The sequence below is a fragment of the Pelophylax lessonae genome (genome assembly GCF_965119305.1).
Source record: "Pelophylax lessonae genome assembly, chromosome: 2".
Classification (NCBI taxonomy): domain Eukaryota; kingdom Metazoa; phylum Chordata; class Amphibia; order Anura; family Ranidae; genus Pelophylax; species Pelophylax lessonae.
Genome location: NC_138769.1, coordinates 48,783,401 through 48,803,183, shown reverse-complemented (window position 1 = coordinate 48,803,183; position 19,783 = coordinate 48,783,401).

The window sequence follows — 19,783 nt, the reverse complement described above, 5'->3', positions numbered from 1 at the left end:
GATCGCGCTGGCTTCAAGCTGCCCACACCTGAGATGGCAGCGCTGGACAATACTTTTTCAAGGTAAGTATTTCTTCTAAAAGGTAAGTGCAACCCGGGACAGATCAGAGGCTAGCCATTGTGGAATGCACTAGCCCTGACTGTCCCGGGGGTATTTTTATTAAAAAAAAAGCTTTCCCAGGGTGGAACTCTGCTTTAAGAAAGGGCAGATAATTCATGTATCATTTACATCCTGGAATCCATTTGCCTTTAGCTAAGGCATAGGCTGAGCTGAGAACCCTCCCTCCTCTCCTGAAGACTCCTGGGATGTATGACAACATTTGCCTAGTCATGGAAACCAGGAAGTAACTGAAGAAATGTAAAAGTTTAAAACAAGTAAATATGATATACTTTCCTATCTATTTACTAAATATAATGATTAGAAATAGCCCATGACAGAGGCGTAACTAGGGCCCTGATGCAAGAAACCATGAAGGGCCCCCCAGACCCCTGGCTGGGGCCCTTACCTTCAAGCCCAGGGCTCTTCCCACTAATCCTGGGGCTCTTTACACTTGTTGCATGGCCTTTTATTACGGTCCCGCAGCAGGATTCTTTCACAAGTTCTGCAGTGGGCCCCCTTCCTGAAATCTTGTGGGCCCCCTTCCTGCAATCTTGGGGCCTCCCCACAGTGGTGCAATGCCAGGGTCCGGTCGCAAGTGTGACCTTTGCGATCCTGGAAGTTCACCCACTGGTTTGCTACCGGGCCCCCTGGAGCATGGGGCCCGGTAGCGATTGCAACCCCTGCAACCCCTGTAGTTACGCCCCTGGCCCATGATGATTGAGAGAATGAAGTTCCACTTTAAGCTATAATTCCTCTTTGAAAGGAACTGATTGACCACAACCATCTTTAAGATTTTCTGAGGACACTCAAAACGAGAATGGCCAGAATCTTCTAAACATTCTGAAGGCCATAGGAGGAATTATGGAACACAGGGTTGGAGTTAGAGCTTTCCTTTAAAAGCCCCCATCAGCTTTTCCTTGGCATGCATTCATCTGACGAATTGCATCCCACAGTTATTAGTTACAGACTAGCTTCCAGCAAATTATTCCGTTTACCTTTATTTTTTCTTCCCCAGCCCGAGTCGAAATGAACAATGACAGCTGGGGAAAATCTAATGGTTCAATCTTTCTTCCCTCAAGGGTCGCAGCGAAAAGGTTTTCTGTAAGTCTTCGTTACATTCACTGAGCCCTTCACCTGCTCAACAACTCAGTGTAAATGAGCTATTGAAGAAAAGGACAGAGATTTATGCCGCAGACAAGTCAGGATATTGAAGGGGAACAGGGCAAAATGCTCAAGCTCTTTTCCTTCGCAGAATACTGAAGGGAAATTGGCCATTAATGCAATGAGGGGTATGATTATCCTGACATGGCTTCGAAGGAAGGGTTATTTAGTGCTCACAATGAGGTTTCAGAACATGGTATAAAATGCCCTTCTTTAGAATCGGGTGGCCTATAAGCAAAGCTGTTTTAGAAATAGCAGTGAAGGAAGATTAAACAGACATTACCATTTGGCATTTAAAAGGCCATTACTTATAAATTATACCCTTCTTATATAGTGGTTGATGTAAAAAAGAGAGTTTCTAATACCATTGGTGGAAAATTATGTAAATGTTTCAGGGGATCGTTAATTCTAAATATATAAAAGTAAGGTAATAAAACGAGCTCAGGGTCTTCCAGTAAAAGACGCCCTGTCCAGAAGTGACATAGAAACAGTTATTAACATAGCGCTAACAATTTATAAATTCACATCAGTCCCTGCCCTCAAGAAGCTTACAATCTAAGGTCCATATCTCGCTTACAGATTCATAGCTAATTTAGAAAGGAATCAATGAACCTTTGGAGTGTGGGAGGAAACCAGAGTACCTACAGAACCTGAATTTCATGCAAATAGTGTCCTGGTTGGGATTCACATCGAAGACCCTTGTGCTACAGGGCTTGAGTTCTAATCACTAAACCACTGTGCTGCCCGATTCTGCTGTGATAGTAATTCATACAGGTCAATAAGCTCAGCACCCACACTACATGCCCAAGATCCAGGGTTTATTAGTGTTTATTCTTGATTGGACCCTGGGCAAAAATTTTCTTGGGCCCTCTTGAATCCACTTATCAACTATTTGGGGGCTCAAGGGGCAGCTGCTTTGGGCCCCACAACAATGACTAGACCCGGGGCAGCTGCCCCTTTTGCCCTGTGTTAAAGACAGCCCTGCCAAGATCTTCTGTGAGGTGCACCACCTTCCCAGCATGCAGTTTCTGCTCCTTTAAATGCAATGCAGCCAATCATGAAACCAAAATATGTACAAATGAGATTCATCAGACCAAACTACATTTTTCCATTCTCCAGCTGTTCAGCCATAGTGCATTCTTAGCTTTCTTGTCTGACAGGAGTGGAACCCAACGTGGTCTTGTCCTGTTGTAGCCCATCCTCCTCATGATTCAACATGTTCTGCATTCTGAGATGCTTTTCTGCTCAGCCCAGTTGTGAAGAGTGGTTATCAGAGTTACTGGAGCCCTTCTATCAGCTTGATACAGTCTGGCCACCCTCCTCTGACCTTGCTCGTCTGCAAGACGTTTCCATCCTTAAGCCAGCCCTAGATAGATCGAAATTCCACAAGTTTTGCAGGAGATGGTTGAATTTAGATGTGTCTATGGGCATGCTGGTTCTACTGAAGTCGATCCATTGAGTTTTTTTTTACCAAATCACTGCTGGCAGCTATAGCCACTAGCAGGGATCATTGTATTCTGTGGGTGGGGAAGGCTCCCCTCCGGCAGAACACAATAAAGCTGCGGGGGGGATTTCTCCCTCAACACTGACTGTGTTGATGGGGGAATCAAGCAATTGTCTTTCCTTCAAACCGCGGTTAAAGGAAAGAAATTGCATAATGGCTTGTGTAAGGGATGTCAAAATCAGGTACCCCATAAAAAAAAAACTAATAAGTATCACATTTCCAACTCCAGCAGTCCAGGATTATAGTTCTGTTCATAGAGAAAGTAAAACATTTGGCATTTCTATTAAATCACCAGTAGATGGCAGCATAGAGTTAAAACCCTGAATGACATTTTAATGGAAACTGCTAATATAGCAGGGGGAACCAAAAAGACAGACCTTTGTTTCTGGTAGGAACAGAATAGCAGTTGCTATCCTGTCTATCTGAAGGTCATGTTTTATGTCATTGCAGGTAAGAGGGAGCACATTTAGGGCTATAAACAGGGCGGAAATTGATTTAATTTACATCCCTGTAATCAGTAAAGGCTGCTGTCACTACTGTGTGATTAAATAACACATTGAAAAAAAGGTTAGTGGATTACACTGTCGTGTCACATGGGGCCAGTGTACCAGGAATGTGATTATCATAGTGTTATGTTCCTATATTATATTTGATTGTATTATTAGATCACGGTGGTGCAGAATGAGTAATAACATATCAGCACATGTTCAATTGTTTGTTATCTTCTATAAGGACGTTATTCCTGTATATGAGAATGTTTATATATATATATATATATATATATATATATATATATATATATATATATATATATATATATATAATGTGTATTATCATGTATGAACAGAATAGCAGTTGCTATCCTGTCTATCAGACTGAAGGTCATACCTTATGTCATTGCAGAAACTTTTCAATAAAAACACTTCTGGTTTCACCCGGTCTGCTCCCTTCGCGCATTGGAATTATTGACCATACTTTCCGCATATGTGCAACACTTGCCTTAGAACTGACATTCACTAAAGGTTTCTTGTGTTTAGCACCATTATGGATGAACTTTAGAGACTTTTGTATGTGAACATCCCAGGAGATCAACAGTTATAGAAAAAAAAAAAATCAAACCAACCATTCTGGCACTAATAGTCCTGCCACATTCTTTGCCCTTTCTTGTTTTTCACGTAAACATAAGTTGAAGCTTCTAAATCAGGCATGTCCAACATGCGGCCCGAGGGCCGCATGCGGCCCAGCACCACAGGCAATGCGGCCCACTGCCCCCTGACAATTATTTATTTATTTTTGCTGGGGAGGAAGGAAGTCGAGTCGGGGGCACGGCCACAGCGGCTTCCAACTAACTGTACACAGTCTATCATAGTTTGGCAGATTAGTTATATTATATATATATATTCTTAGGTTGTATCAATTTTATTTTATGTTACCTACCAGTAGATATTTTATATTGTACTTTATTCTAATTAAAATTTATGCCACTGAGAATTGGAAAAAATAAATAAATTCAGCACATTTCTGCAATATGTGCACACTTCCCTATTTTATTTATTTTTTTAATCACTTCAATACAGGGCACTTTCCACCCTTCCTGCCCAGGCCAATTTTCCCCTTTTAGCGCTGTTGCATTTTGAATGACAATTGCACGGTCATGCAACACTGTACCTACACCAAATTTATGTCATTTTCCCCCCACAAATAGAGCTTTCTTTTGGTGGTATTTGATCACCTCTGGGTTTTTTCCTTTTTGCTAAACAAATAAAAAAAGACCAAAAAGTTAAAAAAAAAAAAAAAAAAAAAAAGTTTTTTTGTTTATGTTATACAATTTTGTAAAAAAATAAGTTTTTTCCTGCACTGATGAGCACTGATGAGACTGCACTGACAGACACTGATGAGGAGGCACTGATGGGGGTGGCACTGATGGGGTGGCACTGATAGGCTGCACTGATATGCGGCACTGATATGTGGCACTGATAGGTAGCACAGATATGCAGCATTGGTGGGCACTGACAGGCGGCACTGGTGGGCACTGATGGGCGGCACTGATCGGCACTGACGGGTGGCACTGATGGGCACTAATGGGCACTGATAGGCGGCACTGGTGGGCAATAATGGGCACTGGTGGGCGACACTGAAAGATGGCAATGATGGGCACTTGTGGGCAGCACTGATAGGGAGGGCACTGGTGGGCAGCACTGATTTTTTTCTTTTTTTTAAAGCCCGTGGTGTGTGAAACACACTCAAAAGACTTAACACCCGGTGCATAAAAAAGTGCACACACGCAAACGTGGACACACAAAAAGTGCACAAGGCGTACACACATGGCCCTCCTCCGAAGAGGAAGGGCCCTGACCCTGATCCCCCGGGGCGCGAAGCTCCTGACAGGGACTGAGGTACTCACTTAGGTCCACCCAGCCGAAACCGGGCGGACCCCATTCTTCAGGGGGACTGCCGAAACAGCCCACCCCGAGTACTAGGTAGGGCTCCCCCGAAGGGAGACCCCATGGGAGAGGGCGAACTAAGCCAAAAGGCCATATCCACCCCCTCCCAAGACTTACAGGGCAGGCCCGAGGACCTACGCCATCAAAGTCGTGCAAGTGCTCAACCAAAAAAAGGGACAAACGTGACACACAACAAAGAAAAACAGAGTGGGGAAAGGGGAAGTGGAGAAGTGCAGGGTAGTGCCAAAGTGAAAAACCTTGGCAGGCCCCCCGGCCAGGAATAAAAAATTCCTCTGGTGTTGGCCAAAAGGCCCACCCCAAGAGGCAGGTGCTTGAAAAAGTGTGATGGTGCAGTGACCAAGGTGCCACAAAACTCAGGTGAGCTGCCCCTCACCAGTGAGATTGAGGCACCCCTGGGCTGCCACCCCAGGGGCACGTACACCACGGGCTTTTTCGGTCTCAGCCCCCGGCCAGACCCAGTGTAGCCCTATCCCATCAGGAGGCATCAGAATTTTGGACAGCTTAGGGAGAACCTGCCTTCAACTGGGGACAAGCCTTTTGCAAGGCCAGATTCAACCCAGGAGGAAAGGTTCCCCCACCACCATCCGCCATTCCTTACCAATCACATCCAGGAGCAGTACTAACCGGAAAATTGGCGAAACCGGCTTTCCCGCTCCCTTCAAACTGACAGGGGTGGACCCATTCAAATCAGAAGGCAACGGACCCATCCAGCTTTCTCTGACAGTGCCTACTTCCCGGTCCTCCAGTTACGCCTAGAGCGCCCCGGTTCATTTCAGCCCCTGCCGATACTAACCATCAGGGTCCATACCAACTGATAAGAACAGATACTACACTTGATCTTAGCCAAAAGGCCGAGAAGCGAGAAGCGACTGGTGGGCAGCACTGATGGGGAGGGCAATGGGGGCTCCCTGAGCCCTGATTGCCATCCCTGGTGGCCATAGTGGGCATCCCTGGGGTCATAGTGGGCATCCCTGGGGTCATAGTGGGCATCCCTGGTGGTTCTAGTGGCATTCCCCCCCCCCCGAGGGTCTGCACTTGTAATCAATGATCTGATTACCAGTGCCGACCCCCCCCCCCCCCTGTCAGGGGAGACGCCGATCGGCGCTCCTTTACTCGTGCCTGTCAGGCACGAACTAAGGAAAGCCGATCAACGGCTGTTCCTGTTTACTATGTGACCAGCCGTGATTGGACACGGCTGATCACATGGTAAAGAGCTACGTCAGTAGTCTCTTTACCTAGATCGGAGATGCAGGGTGTCAGGCTGACACCTCGCATCACCGATCGCCGCCCTGCGCGCCCCCGGGGGGTGCCCAGAGCTGTGTTATCCTGCCGCCGTCATATGACGTCCGGTCAGGATAACACAACCACATTCCCGCCGTCAATCTGTAATAGGGCGGGCGGGAAGTGGTTAAACATTTGAGTTTATTGAAATCCTATATGGTAAGTTACATGACATAAAAGAATAGGTATCATTATTGTCATAAGAATAATAACAAATATTCCTTAATATTCACATTTTTAAACAATAGTGTAATTTTTTTATATTAGTAGAAAATCAGATGATTATAAGGCCTCTTGCACACTGCTGCTTAAAAAGCTCAGTACAGCTTTTTTTTTTTTTTGAGCTAAAATACAGCCCATTCATTGTAATGTGCCTATGCACACAGGCGCGTAAATGAGCGCCGTGCATTCTTCAGTAAGAACAAAATAGAAAAATCTGCATTTTTGGACAGTAATTTACGCCTAATGCGCGCAAATGCACGCAAATACTCGCAATTGTCCACAAATGAACGCACACAAACATACTGTTGATCTGAAAAATGCTAATTTGCATATTTTACAAAAATGCGAGAAAACATTTGCGTGAAAAGACGCAAATTTGCGCGAACGCATATACGCAAAAATGCGCGCATTTCAATAAGACAAATGTATGGCTGAAAAAGGAGATGCTCAAACAAGAGTATTGTGTGTAAGAGGCCTATGATTGCGACCAAACCAATGTCACAAGATACATTTGTTGCTTCGAACATTAAAGTGATGCTCGGGATAAAATAATTAGCTACTCAGTGCCAGTTCACATTTATGCGGTGTGGGAACGCTGTGAATATGCAGCGTGTTCCCACATCGCATCTGCACAACAGGCAGTTCACACTGCCATATGCGATACGCTGGGGTGTCAATTCAAAGTTAACGACACCCCCAGATCAGATCGCATATCGCAGTGCGATCTGACAGTTCGCACAGTTTCAGACATACACAAATTGTATGGCTGAATTTGCACCGCACAGACATCGCATGTAATTTTAGGAGCAGTGCGGTCCGAATCACATGCGATCTCTGTGATCGTACAAATGTGAACCGGCACTTAAAGTGTTTTGAATGGTAAAGAAAAGAAAGGAAAAATAAACAAATAAAAAATAAATAGTAATTATAAAGGAACTATACTTATTATGGTCATCCCCCATATTTTTTCATCTCTGATCTGCAACAAGCTTTTAACTTCCCGTCAGGCTGACAACACAGCCGGGTGGACTTACTAGAAGCAAATAGACTGTGCACCTTGCAAGTGCATTTGTACTCTGCAAATAATATTGTTCCAGAGCTTAGTAAATACTGTGAAGCTTTACTTTGCAAAATATACTCAATCACACGGAGGGAAGATTAAAAAAAAAAGAAAATGCTTTTTGCTTGCACATAATTAAATGATGGAAATCAACAGCGCCTCCCCTGATTTGCCAAGCTCTGCACTTGCAAAGTGTGCAATCTGTTTGCCTTTAGTTAATATTAGGGATGCACCGATCCAAATTTTTTGGTCCCGATCCCGATACCGATCTTTTGCTTTGTGAAATCGGCGATCCCGAGTCCGATCCGGAAGTACTGTTTTGTGAGCTTATAACAAAATAATACTTCCGGATCGGTATCGGCAGATACCTTATAAGTTATAACATTGTGCATTCAAAATCTAAAATGTCATGGGTTTAGTCTTTAAGAGGTTAAACTTCCCTCCTCCGGCAGAAGGAACGAAAAGATACATTGTAATCATTGTGTTTACTTAACTGGGAGAGTTGAAAGGCATTTGCAGGAGGCTCTTTTTTTTTTTATTTGACAGCTGTTCTCTGCTCCCTCACAAGCTATAAAGAGCAAAACCGGATCGGCCCGTGGATCTGTTAATTTTACCGATCCAGCTATTTTGCCCGTATCAGGGCCGATATCCGATCCGAATATCGGATCGGTGCATCCCTAGTTAATATACCCCAGTTATAACATCAAAAACAGCAGCACAGTAGTCCTATTGCATGTAATCACCCTACTCCAATCATACAAATAAATATATATATATATATATATATATATATATATGTATGTGATCACACCATATACATACAACTAATGTGCAATATGTGCAATAAATAAAGTGCAATAAATCTACCGCTTAGCAGCGGTATTAAATATTAATCATCAATTAAGAATAATAAAGTGCATATATCTGTAAACAATATCCGTGTAAAGTGCATATATTTGTAAACCATAAACAAGTGCTCCAGTGCTCTGTGCAAATTTCAAATCAGTCCTTTAACTTGCGCTATGCCTTGCATCAGTCCATATACATTTCTAGGCATGCAACAGGATAGTGATGGTGGGAACCTCTTGAGATTAATAGTGGTGGGGACATCTTAAGATTAATAGTGGTGGAACCTCTTATCACCCAATGGTCGGGACCTCTTATCTCCCAATACACCCTCTAGACAAGGTGGGGGCTTACCGGAATTAATTTGCATGGTCCCCCATCACTTAGTACCTAGGTGTCAGTGGCCGTCATCCCTATTTGATAGGAAAAAGGCAGACGATGCCGTGGTGATTTCACACACATACTGTCTGATTATTACACTGCATATATGATCAACATGGAACTTTTGTCTACTCTAAAAAAAAAAAAACATTTCTTTTGATCTTTATGATCTCTTTTTGTGTGGGTAGCTTCATACGACAGGATTGTTTTTTCTCTCTTACTCTAACTACAATTTGGACCTACTTGCATCCTTGTGGTACCTGCCGGTCAGCAGTCTTGCAGCTTTTTTTCCTTATATTTCTTTGTACTCCAGCTCAGACTACATGGAAACCCTAAACCAGGCATCCTTCTATCCACTGGTAATCTCTACCGGATTTTAACCTTGCATGGCTCCTTTTGGTATATTTGGATACTCAAGGGGTAAAGTCACATGGATTTGAATTCTGTTGACCCCTGAAGAAGAGTTTTCTACCCGAAACGCGTAGGGTCTGTTTCCTTACCATATGTTCCCTTGGGTTCCCCATACCTTGTATGAGCCGCAATTTGCATGCAACATTTTAAGGTGTATGTCTTTGATTGTTACATTTCTTTGTCAATTTGTATGTTGTTATCAATAAAGCAAATTATGTTTTACAAACAATTTGGATTTTGTTGGGTGTCCAGGCGCCTATATAGTCCCACCAATCTGGGGGTTCTCCTTTTTCCTACCGGAATGAATTAAACTTGAGCTTTAATTCAACAAATCATCATCTGCATACAGGATGACTCCCAAGCCTGTGGGTCCATTGGCTATGACGTTCTTTGCACCTCTGCCAGTGCCTCACAAGAACAACGTGTAAAACACGACTCCTGCTTCTAAGCTTCTGGTCGATGGTACAATAGAGTTCACTAGCAGAGGAGCGGAGCGGAAGAAGCATGTGACTAGGTCACATGACAGAGGACAACCACTACATCACTACTTTTCTAGATATACCCAAGTGACTTTGCTGCGCTGAAATCCCAACAAGTGTTGCCAGGGGAGGACTGGGCCAGGGGGCAGGGGGGCAATTTCCCCCTGGGCCACTCTGAAGTCCTGTAAAAAGACTGCACTGCTTCTGCCACAGACATCCCTAAAGGATTCCTGGTGAAGAGAAGTAAAAAGTCCCTGCCACTGACCTACTGAGTGTGGGTTGAAGACAAGGACAGAGCGCAGGCCTCCCTCCCCACCATAGATTGTGTAAACTGTGTCTGAGCAGAGGCCGGTTCCATGCCCCACTGGAGACTCTCCTCCACTGGCCAGCCCCAACTGAGTTGTCCCAGCTCCCACCAACCGCCACCTGCTGGCCAGGTTGGGAACCTGGATTCAGCCTGTGAGTAGAGAGTACCTGGAACAGGGTTTCAGGCTGGAATGGGGGTCGGGAGGAGGACGGGAAGAGGGAGAGTGGGAGGGGGGGGGGTCGAGTCGCTGCACAAACAGCCTCTGGTTTGTACTTGCCCCCTGGGCCAAAAGTTGCCAGTCTGCCCCTGAGTGTTGCCATCTTTGCCTGACTACAAAACCCCACCTGTCCTCTGCTGTCCTTCTTTAAATGCATAATTATGTTCTGGGGACCTCCATCATCCAACCATATGCAAACAAAAATCCTTTTTTTTTTTTTTGTCCTTTTTTTTTTTTTTTTACAAAGTTCACCACATCACTAAGCTCTGGGTAAAATTCCTTGCAAAGTGAATAACCTATTTGCCTTTAGTAAATCAACTACATTAATTTTGATTCCCAGCAAAACAACCCTGCTTTGTGTAGGAGAAAAGGCTCCTGGGAGATGTAGCTCTGGGGGTGCACCAAAGGGAACTGAGCTCCCGTCACCTGGAAGGTTTCCCAAGCCTGGTACAAGCTTTTTCTCCCTACAGAAACAAGGTTAATAGCATAAATAAGTAAAATAAACAAATAAATAAACAAATAATGATGGGACGTAATGGAAGGAGGAAGGTTTGGGATTACGTCGGGGTAATATGGGGGACTTACACTTTTATATATTCTTGTCTTTTATGGTGTATTTAGCACTTTTTTTCTTGTGACTCATTATGCAGTTCCAGGTCTAATGACTTGATGGAATATCACGCCTGCATTGTAGGTGGGTTTTTTCGAGCAGGAACTGGGTTTTTAATTTCGGGAAACGGAGAAGATTAATGATGTTAATAAAACCGAAGAACTTTGTGGGATAATATTTCTGTGATAAATTTTTCTGTGTCTGCTTTTGTACTTTGCCATACTAATATATAGGAGCAGACATTCTCTCTTTTCTTCATGCCATATTTATCTCTCTTATTGTGCAATTAAAGTTAGGTTTTGGCGTTGATTGCACATAGCACTGTGCCTCCTACCTGGGAGGTAGTGGCGTAACTAGAACCTTCAGGGGCCCTAGTGCAAGAAACCATGAAGGGCCCACCTGACCCCCCCCCTCCGGGGCCCTTCCCTCTAAGCTCCAGGGCCGGTTGTTCTGCTACTGGTGTCAGTTGTTTTTTTTATTTTTGTTATTTGATTTTTTACCATTTTTAAATTTTTATGTTGTTTTTTTATTTTTGTTATTTGATTTTTTTTTACCATTTTTTAATTTTTATTGTTTTTTATTATTATTTTTTACAATTGTTTAAGAGCCGGTTCACACTGGGCGACTTGTCAGGCGACCTGGTCGCCTGACAAGTCGCCTGCCATAGATTAGCACAGGACCCATTCTAATAGGAGCGACACAAGTCGCTCCGACTTAGAAAAAGGGCCCTGAGCTTCTTTGGGGCGACCTGGAGCGACCTGCATAGACTTCAATGTTATGAAGTCCATGCAGGTCTATCCGAGGTCGCGGTGCGCGCTGTGCACCGCGACTATACAGGTCGCCCCGGCAAGTCGGGTCGCCTGTATGTGAACCGGCTCTTAGAAACTCTTTTGGGGGTCTAAACAGACCTCTGATATTCCACCTTTGAGACAGAGAAAGGAGATTGAGGACACAGCCCTCAATCTCCACCTCTGCAGCCTCAGCTGCACAGAATGAATGAATGAATGAAGAGCTTCCCCTTCATCCACAAACGTAAGCATAGTAAACACAGTTTACTATGCTTCAGTTAGGAATGGACAGAGTCAGTGATTGGTACGGATCACTGACTCTCCATTCAGCAAAGGAGTAAATAACACATTTACCGGCCTCTTCTTTGCTCTCCATCCTGACAGCAGCCGGCAGGAGAGGGGAGGGGGGACCAAGTAGAGCTGTGCTGTATAAGGGGGAGTGGCAGGAGAAATCACATGAGGGAAGCAGCAGAAAGAAGTTGGATAGGAGGAGCAGCGGGGGAAGCTGCATATAGATGAATTGATTCCCTCCATTTTCCTCCTGCAGCCTCTGAATGCCTGCGGGAGGTAGAGTAGGAGAAGTCGGCATTCAGTGGCTGCAAGAGAAAAATGGAGGGAATCGGTTCATCTATATGCAGCCGCCACTCCTCCTATCCAGATGTACATTTGGGGTGCCATTGCAAGTCACAGGAATCGCACGGGCGTCCCGCGACTTGCAATGGTTTGGGATCGCGGGCAGAATCGCGGAAATTCTGCCTGCGATTCGAGACGCCTATATGTGAATGGAGCCCTACAATAAAAGGGGGGCAGCACAATTTACAATACAGTTTAATACAAAAGGAAAAGGAGGGCCCTGCTCATGGAGCTTACAATCTAAAAAGAGGGGGAGGTGGTACAAAAGGTAGTGGCTGCGGGAGATAATCTAATGGAGGGGACTCAAGTACAGTTCTTAGGTGAAGGTCTGGTAGGCTTCCTTGAATAGACCTGTAACTACAGCAAAGAAAATTCTGGTTTCCTCCCCTGCCAGACAGAGCTGCGCTGTGTGGCACAGCTGTGCAAATCTCAGGACTGGATGGACAGAAATACAATTCCTTTGACATATGAAAATAGCTCCTTTAGATGTATTTCATTTGTGTATTTAACTGTTTCCCTGGAGATCAGCTTCAAAATGATAATATGATGTGTAAAATACATGTTTAACCAGCAATGCGCCAGCACGGGCACCGATGTGTACAATATTTCCAGTACGGAATTTATATGGGAGTCAGAGTCTAATGTGACCTTTGATGTGAAAACTTTGCCGTTTTCCTCCGCCGGGGATTTGATAAGTCAGTCTTGGAGAAAAGAGTGTCTCTCGGAGACCTGCTAAAGGTTAGGCTGCCATTATAAAGGTACGTTAGAGCCACTTCCAGGCTTCACACTTGGAGTTTTAGTGCTTCTAGATGGAAGGTGTAATGTCATGTCCTTGGTAACAAGGTCATAGAGCAAGGAAGGGTTTTATCTGGGGCCTCTCCATTCACATTTCTAAAAACAGACCATAAAATAAAAGCATTCTAAACATTCATTAGGGGGCCATTTATAGAAACTGGTGAAAAAGGAAAAATATTGTTAAAAATTGGAGTTCTTGCCTTTAATACTCTATCCGGTCTCATCATTTGTTAGTAAAAATGAAAGGAAGAAAAGTGATTGGCCACTATGGTTAACAACTCAAAGCGGTTGTAAACCGCTGGTTGTTTTTTTTTCCCGGACCTGCAAGGTAAAGGCATGATGTGCTAGCGTGCAGTGGTGTATTTGGGTTTTGTGCTGCCCTAGGCAAGACTAAAATTGGGCGCCCCCCCACGTAAATTTTCCCCACTCCTTTTTTAACGGATGTGACTCCCTCCAAAATTGAAGGACTACAAGTCCCAAAATGAACTCCTAAGGGGGTGGGTGAGAGAGAGAGAGAGAGAGAGGGGGGGGGGGGGTGGGTTAGGGAGGGAGAGAGAGAGGGGATACGAGAGAGAGGGCGGTGGGTGAGGGAGAGAGAGAGGGGGGATGAAAGAGAGGGGGGTGAGAGAGAGGGCGGGATGAGAGAGAGAGGGGGGATCAAAGAGAGAAAGAGGGGGTATGAGAGAGGGGGGTGAGAGAGGGGGGAGGATGATAGAGAAGGGGGTGGGTGAGAGAGAGAGAGAGAGAGGGGGGGTGGGTTAGGGAGGGAGAGAGAGAGGGGATAAGAGAGAGAGGGCGGTGGGTGAGGGAGGGAGAGAGAGAGGGGGGATGAAAGAGGGGGGGGAGAGAGAGGGCGGGATGAGAGAGAGAGAGGGGGGATCAAAGAGAGAAAGAGGGGGTATGAGAGAGGGTGAGAGAGAGAGGAGGGAGAGAGGAGGGAGAGAGAGAGGGGCAGAAAGAGAGAGAGAGAGGGGGGTGAGTGAGAGAGAGAGGGGTGAGAGAGGTGGCTCTAGCAACCAGTGGCCAAAAGAGTCTCAGGTGGAGGGGGGGGGGGTGGATTTTTTGCTGCCCCCCTGCAAAGTGCCGCCCTAGGCCTGGGCCTTGTTGGCCTAGGCCAAAATACAGCACTGCTAGCGTGCATCACACACTAGCACATTATGTAAAAGTTTCCGAAAGTGAAGCCCTCCAGCGATGTGATATAATCACTGGGGGCAGCGTCTCATCTTCACTCCTGGTCTGCGGACTACGGCTGTGTGACAGGCCAGAGCCGCGATGACGTCAATCCCGCGCATGCGCAGGGAAGCTCTCCTTTATGGCACAGGTATATACCCTTCTGCCTTTAGAATCACTTACAGATACATTTTGTTCATCTATTGTTGTGATGATGTTTACATGAGAATAAGATCACATTTTATGGCAAGTTAACCCACTTTTGGACCGGAAGACTTCCCCCCTTAATGATCAGGCCATTTTTTGCGATTCGGCACTGCGTTACTTTAATGGACAATTGCGCGGTCGTGTGACGCTGTAGCTAAATAAAATAGATGTCCTTTTTTTCCCACAAATAGAGCTTTCTTTCGGTGGTATTTGATCACCTGTGCAATTTTTATTTTTAGCGCTATAAACTAAAATAGAGCGACAATTCTGAAAAAAATTATATATTTTTCACATTCTGCTATATAACATCCCAAAAAAAATAAATAAATAAATAAAAAATCAAAATGTTTTAACATTTTAGGCCAATTTGTATTCTGCTACACATATTTTTGGTAAAAAACAAAATCGCAATAAGCGTATTTTGATTGGTTTGCACAAAAGTTATCGCGTCTACAAACTAGGGGAAAGATTTGTCATTTTATTGTTTTTTTTTTTTTTACTAGTAATGGCGGCGATCTGCGATTTTTAGCGGGACTGCGACATTGCAGTGGACAGATCGGACCCCTAACTGACATTTTTTACACTTTTGGGGGGACCAGTGACATTACTACAGTAATCAGTGCTAAAAATATGCACTGTTACTGTAATAATGACATTGACTGGGAATGGGTTAACAGTGTGGGTGATCAAGGGATTAAATGTGTACCGAGGGGCGTGTTGCTAACTGTATGGGGGCGTGGCTTGTGAAATGATCATAGAGACCTGTGTTCCTATATAGAAGTTTACAACAGCTGACCGTTCTTCTCTTTCAGCGGGGAGCGATCGTGGGTGTCAGGCGGCAATTGGAGCTGCCTGCCCCGTGCATTGAAATCCCCACTGCCGAGTGGGGGTGGGAGCGCACCGCCCCTTAGCTGCAGACGTGCGACTGACGTAGGTGTACGTTAGTTCGCGCAGGAGGCCACCCGTGCCGTTCCTTCGAAGTGCATGTGCCAATGATGTCATTCGCTGCACGTAAAGTCAATACCTCCTAAACAGTGCAAGTTTAGGAGATATTTGCAGGATGTTAATTCAGGACGGTGTGTTCATTCAGGATAGTGAGCCCCCCCTGCTCACCCTCCTGAAATAACCAACCTGTGTGCCCTCAGCAGCTGCCGGAGGGAGAGGACGGGGGCCTGTACTGTGGGGTTTGTGCTAGGGGGCCTGTACTGTGGGGTTTGTGCTAGGGGGCCTGTACTGTGGGGTTTGTGCTAGGGGGTCTGTACTGTGGGGTTTGTGCTAGGGGGTCTGTACTGTGGGGTTTGTGCTAGGGGGTCTGTACTGTGGGGTTTGTGCTAGGGGTTCTGTACTGTGGGGTTTGTGCTAAGGGGCCTGTACTGTGGGGTTTGTGCTAGGGGATCTGTACTGTGGGATTAGTGCTAGGGGGTCTGTACTGTGGGGTTTGTGCCACTCTCAGTCAGTGTATCCCATAATAGGGTGTCTCTCACAGTATATCCCATAATAGGGCCCCTGCTCCCTATTATGGGATATAGTAGTACTGATGGACCCCTTAATATGTGATATATTGGGAGAATTTGTTCACGCAAGCAAAATACAGGGGACAAAATGGGTGGAGTATATAAGGGGTGGGGCTTCTGAGAAATGGGAGGGGTCAAAATAGAAGGGCGGGGTCTTGCACCCCCACATCTTAAAACTTCACCAGCCGCCACTGGAGAGGAGAGGAGAGAAACAGCAGCACTGCAGGAGAAAGGGGCACACAGGGGTCCCAGACAGCAGGGAGAAGGGGGCACAGATACTAGAACTGATCCTCCCGCAGTGTAGCCAGAGAAAGAAAAGAAAAGTAGAAGCCGGCAGCACTGCACAAGAGTCTCACATATCAGCAAGAAGGCCCTCCTGCCTGGCAAGTGCCTGCCCCCCCCCCCACCTTTGAACTGGTGAGGCCAGGGCCCAGTACAGGAGGGCTGGCTGTACTGCATGGGTGTCCAACCTTATGGCTTCTCTGGGCCACATTGAGTGTAGAGAAATTTTCTCGAGCCGCATATAAAATATATACTATAGTTAAGGTATATAAGTAATAAAATGCTGCCGTGCCCTTCCCACGCCGCCACGCCCCCCACACTCATTTTATACAAATAGAGGATGATCAGATGAAATGGAATCAGTATACAGAGGTTTACTTCTTCTGAGAGATATTAAAGGAACACTCTAACCACCATGACCACTTCAGTGATTTGAAGTGGTCATGGTGGTAGGAGTCAGAAAAACTGCACAGGCTCCCCTCCCCTCTGAGGCAGCCTCTGCCTACCATTAGTTGGAAGCTGCTGTAGCCGTGCCCCTGCCCCGACTTCCTTCCTCCCCAGCAAAAAAAAAAATTGTCAGGGGACAGAGGGCCGCATTGCCTGCGGTTCCGGGCCACATGCGGCCCTCGGGCCGCAGGTTGGACATGCCTGCTGTACTGCCTTATCAGAGGCCCTGGTCAGATCACGTGGTACTAGGTAGGTGATCTGGCACAGAGCGGCCACCCTGGCACAGTATATCTGCATGGGGAGGTTGCTAAGCAGGCCCCGCTGACGAAGTCTGTGACGCAACGCGTACGGGGGAGGAGCCTCCACGTCATCATGCTGATTCCCGGAGGTAGCAGGAAGTGTTGAGTTACTCAGAGAGTTCGCACTGCTTAAGTGCTTTACCATGTAAGTGCGATTTCATCTTATGTAAATAAATAGCCTTTATTAAGACAGAGAGCACTAGATCTCCTTCTTATTTTTTCACCGGATGCCATATATGTCTTGAGAGATTATCTGGAAGCGGTGACAGGAGGGCTTACCAGGCGACTGTGATTTACCCAATGTGTATTTGACTCTCAGGAGTCTGTCTTTGAGGTGAGCTGCTAACCTTACATTTGACACTTGGATCACTTGGAGTGAAGCATGCAGCACTTTTGATCACACTCACGGATGAAGATTTCAGTTATTATTGTGTCACTTTATTTGCACTGTGTATTGGGACTTTTCATTCTTACGGTTTACTTTTTGATTCATTATTGATATTATACCTCTATTTTGGAGAAGATTTGGTCACATTGTATAAGTTATTAATTTATTACACAGCGATAATTTATTACACAGCGATTGATTTATTCACTTAGCGCAGCGATATTATTTATTCAAGTAATGCTTATTACCAAAGCACAAGTACATGTCTATTTCCCACAAAACAAATAATATTAAAAAAAATCTGAAGTATCTTGGTATGTGACCCAAGTCTCTATGGAAGGAGAAGAGAACAGCAATCACATTGAGAGATAATACAAGGATACTAGAGATTCTCCTGAAAGGTTAGCGTGTGAACAACATATAATGTAGAGTTATGTATCCTTCCACTGAGAGATGCTGGATCAATCTCCCTCCATCCGGTGATGATTGATGTGCGTGTGCAAAGGTAAATTTGAAAAGAACAAAAATGACAGAGATGAATGGGAGCTACAAGAAAAATGTATAGACTTTCCAGGAAGAGATGAAATACAGGTCCAGGGTGATGCCGTATGTTCATGTGTTAGGGGAGGACTGGGAACCTACTGGGCCATTCATGGTAGGGACAGACTTCTGTGTGCTAAAGAAAGTGTACCATGCCAAGTGTGCCACTTTACAGGCATGGTGAAAGGTTTGCATTCCTTACCCACTTCTGGACCGGAAGGTTTACCCCCCCTTAACCACTTTACCTCCAGTCACATTGCTCTGCAGCAATGTGGCTCGTTCCCGCCCAGCGACGTAGACCTACGTCGCTGGACTCCTCCCCCTGTAGGCGGCGCTCGCGCGCCGCCGGAGGTGCGCTCCCGCTGTTTTCAGTCGCCGCCGCTCTTCCCCGATCGTCGGGGAATCGAGTGAGGAGATCCGCCCGCCTGTGTAAACAGAGCGAGCGGATCTCCTAAGTGACAGGGAGTGACAGATCGGAGTGTTCAGCATAGCTGAACCCTGGATCTGTCCTTGTGTCACTCAGTCACCTCCCCCCACACACATTAGTAAGCACCAGGCATACATTAACCCCTCCCTCTCCAATAAAATTTACCCCTTCCCTGCCAGTGTCATTTTTACAGTAACAGTGCATATTTATAGCACTGATTACTGCAGTAATGTCACTGGTATCCCCAAAAGTGTCAAAAATGTCAGTCAAGGGTCCGATCTGTCCGCCGCAATGTCGCAGTCCCGCAAAAAAATCGCAGATCGCCGCCATTACGCGTTAAAAAAAAAAACACCAAAAATGACAGAAATCTTTCCCGTAGTTAGTAAACGCAATAACTTTTGCGCAAACCAATCAAAATATGCTTATCGTGATTTTTTTTACCAAACCTAGGTAGCAGAAAACAAATTGGCCAAAAATTAAAAAAAAATTGGTTTTTACATTTTTTTGGGGGGGAATTTCATATAAAAAAATGTGAAAAATATTGTTATTTTTTCAAAATAAACGCTATTTTTTTGTTTATAGCGCAAAAAGTAAAAATCGCACAGGTGATCAAATACCACCAAAAGAAAGCTCTGTTTGTGGGAAAAAAAAGGACGTAAATTTTGTTTGGGTGCAGCGTCGCACGACCGCGCAATTGTCAGTTAAAGTCGCACAGCGCCGAATCGCAAAAAGTGGCCTGGACGTAAGACAGCAAAATCCTCCGGTGGTAAAGTGGTTAATGACCAGCCCATTTTTTTGCGATTCGGCACTGCGTTATTTTAACTGACAATTGCGCGGTCGTGCGACGCTGTACCCAAATAAAAATGTCCTTTTTTTCCCACAAATAGAGCTTTTTTTGGTGGTATTTGATCACCTCTGCCATTTTTATTTTTTGCGCTATAAACAAAAAAAGAGCGACAATTCTGAAAAAAAAAAAAACAATATTTTTTTACTTTCTGCTATATAACATTCCCAATAAATAAAAAGTAAAAATCTAATTTTTTTTTATCATTTCAGGCCAATTTGTATTCTGCTACATATTTTTGGTAAAAAAAAAATCCCAATAAGCGTATTTTGATTGATTTGCACAAAAGTTTTTGCGTCTACAAACTAGGGGAAAGATTTATGTGATTTTTATTTATTTATATTTTTTTACTAGTAATGGCAGCGATCTGCGATTTGTAGCGGGACTGAGACATTGCGGCGGATGG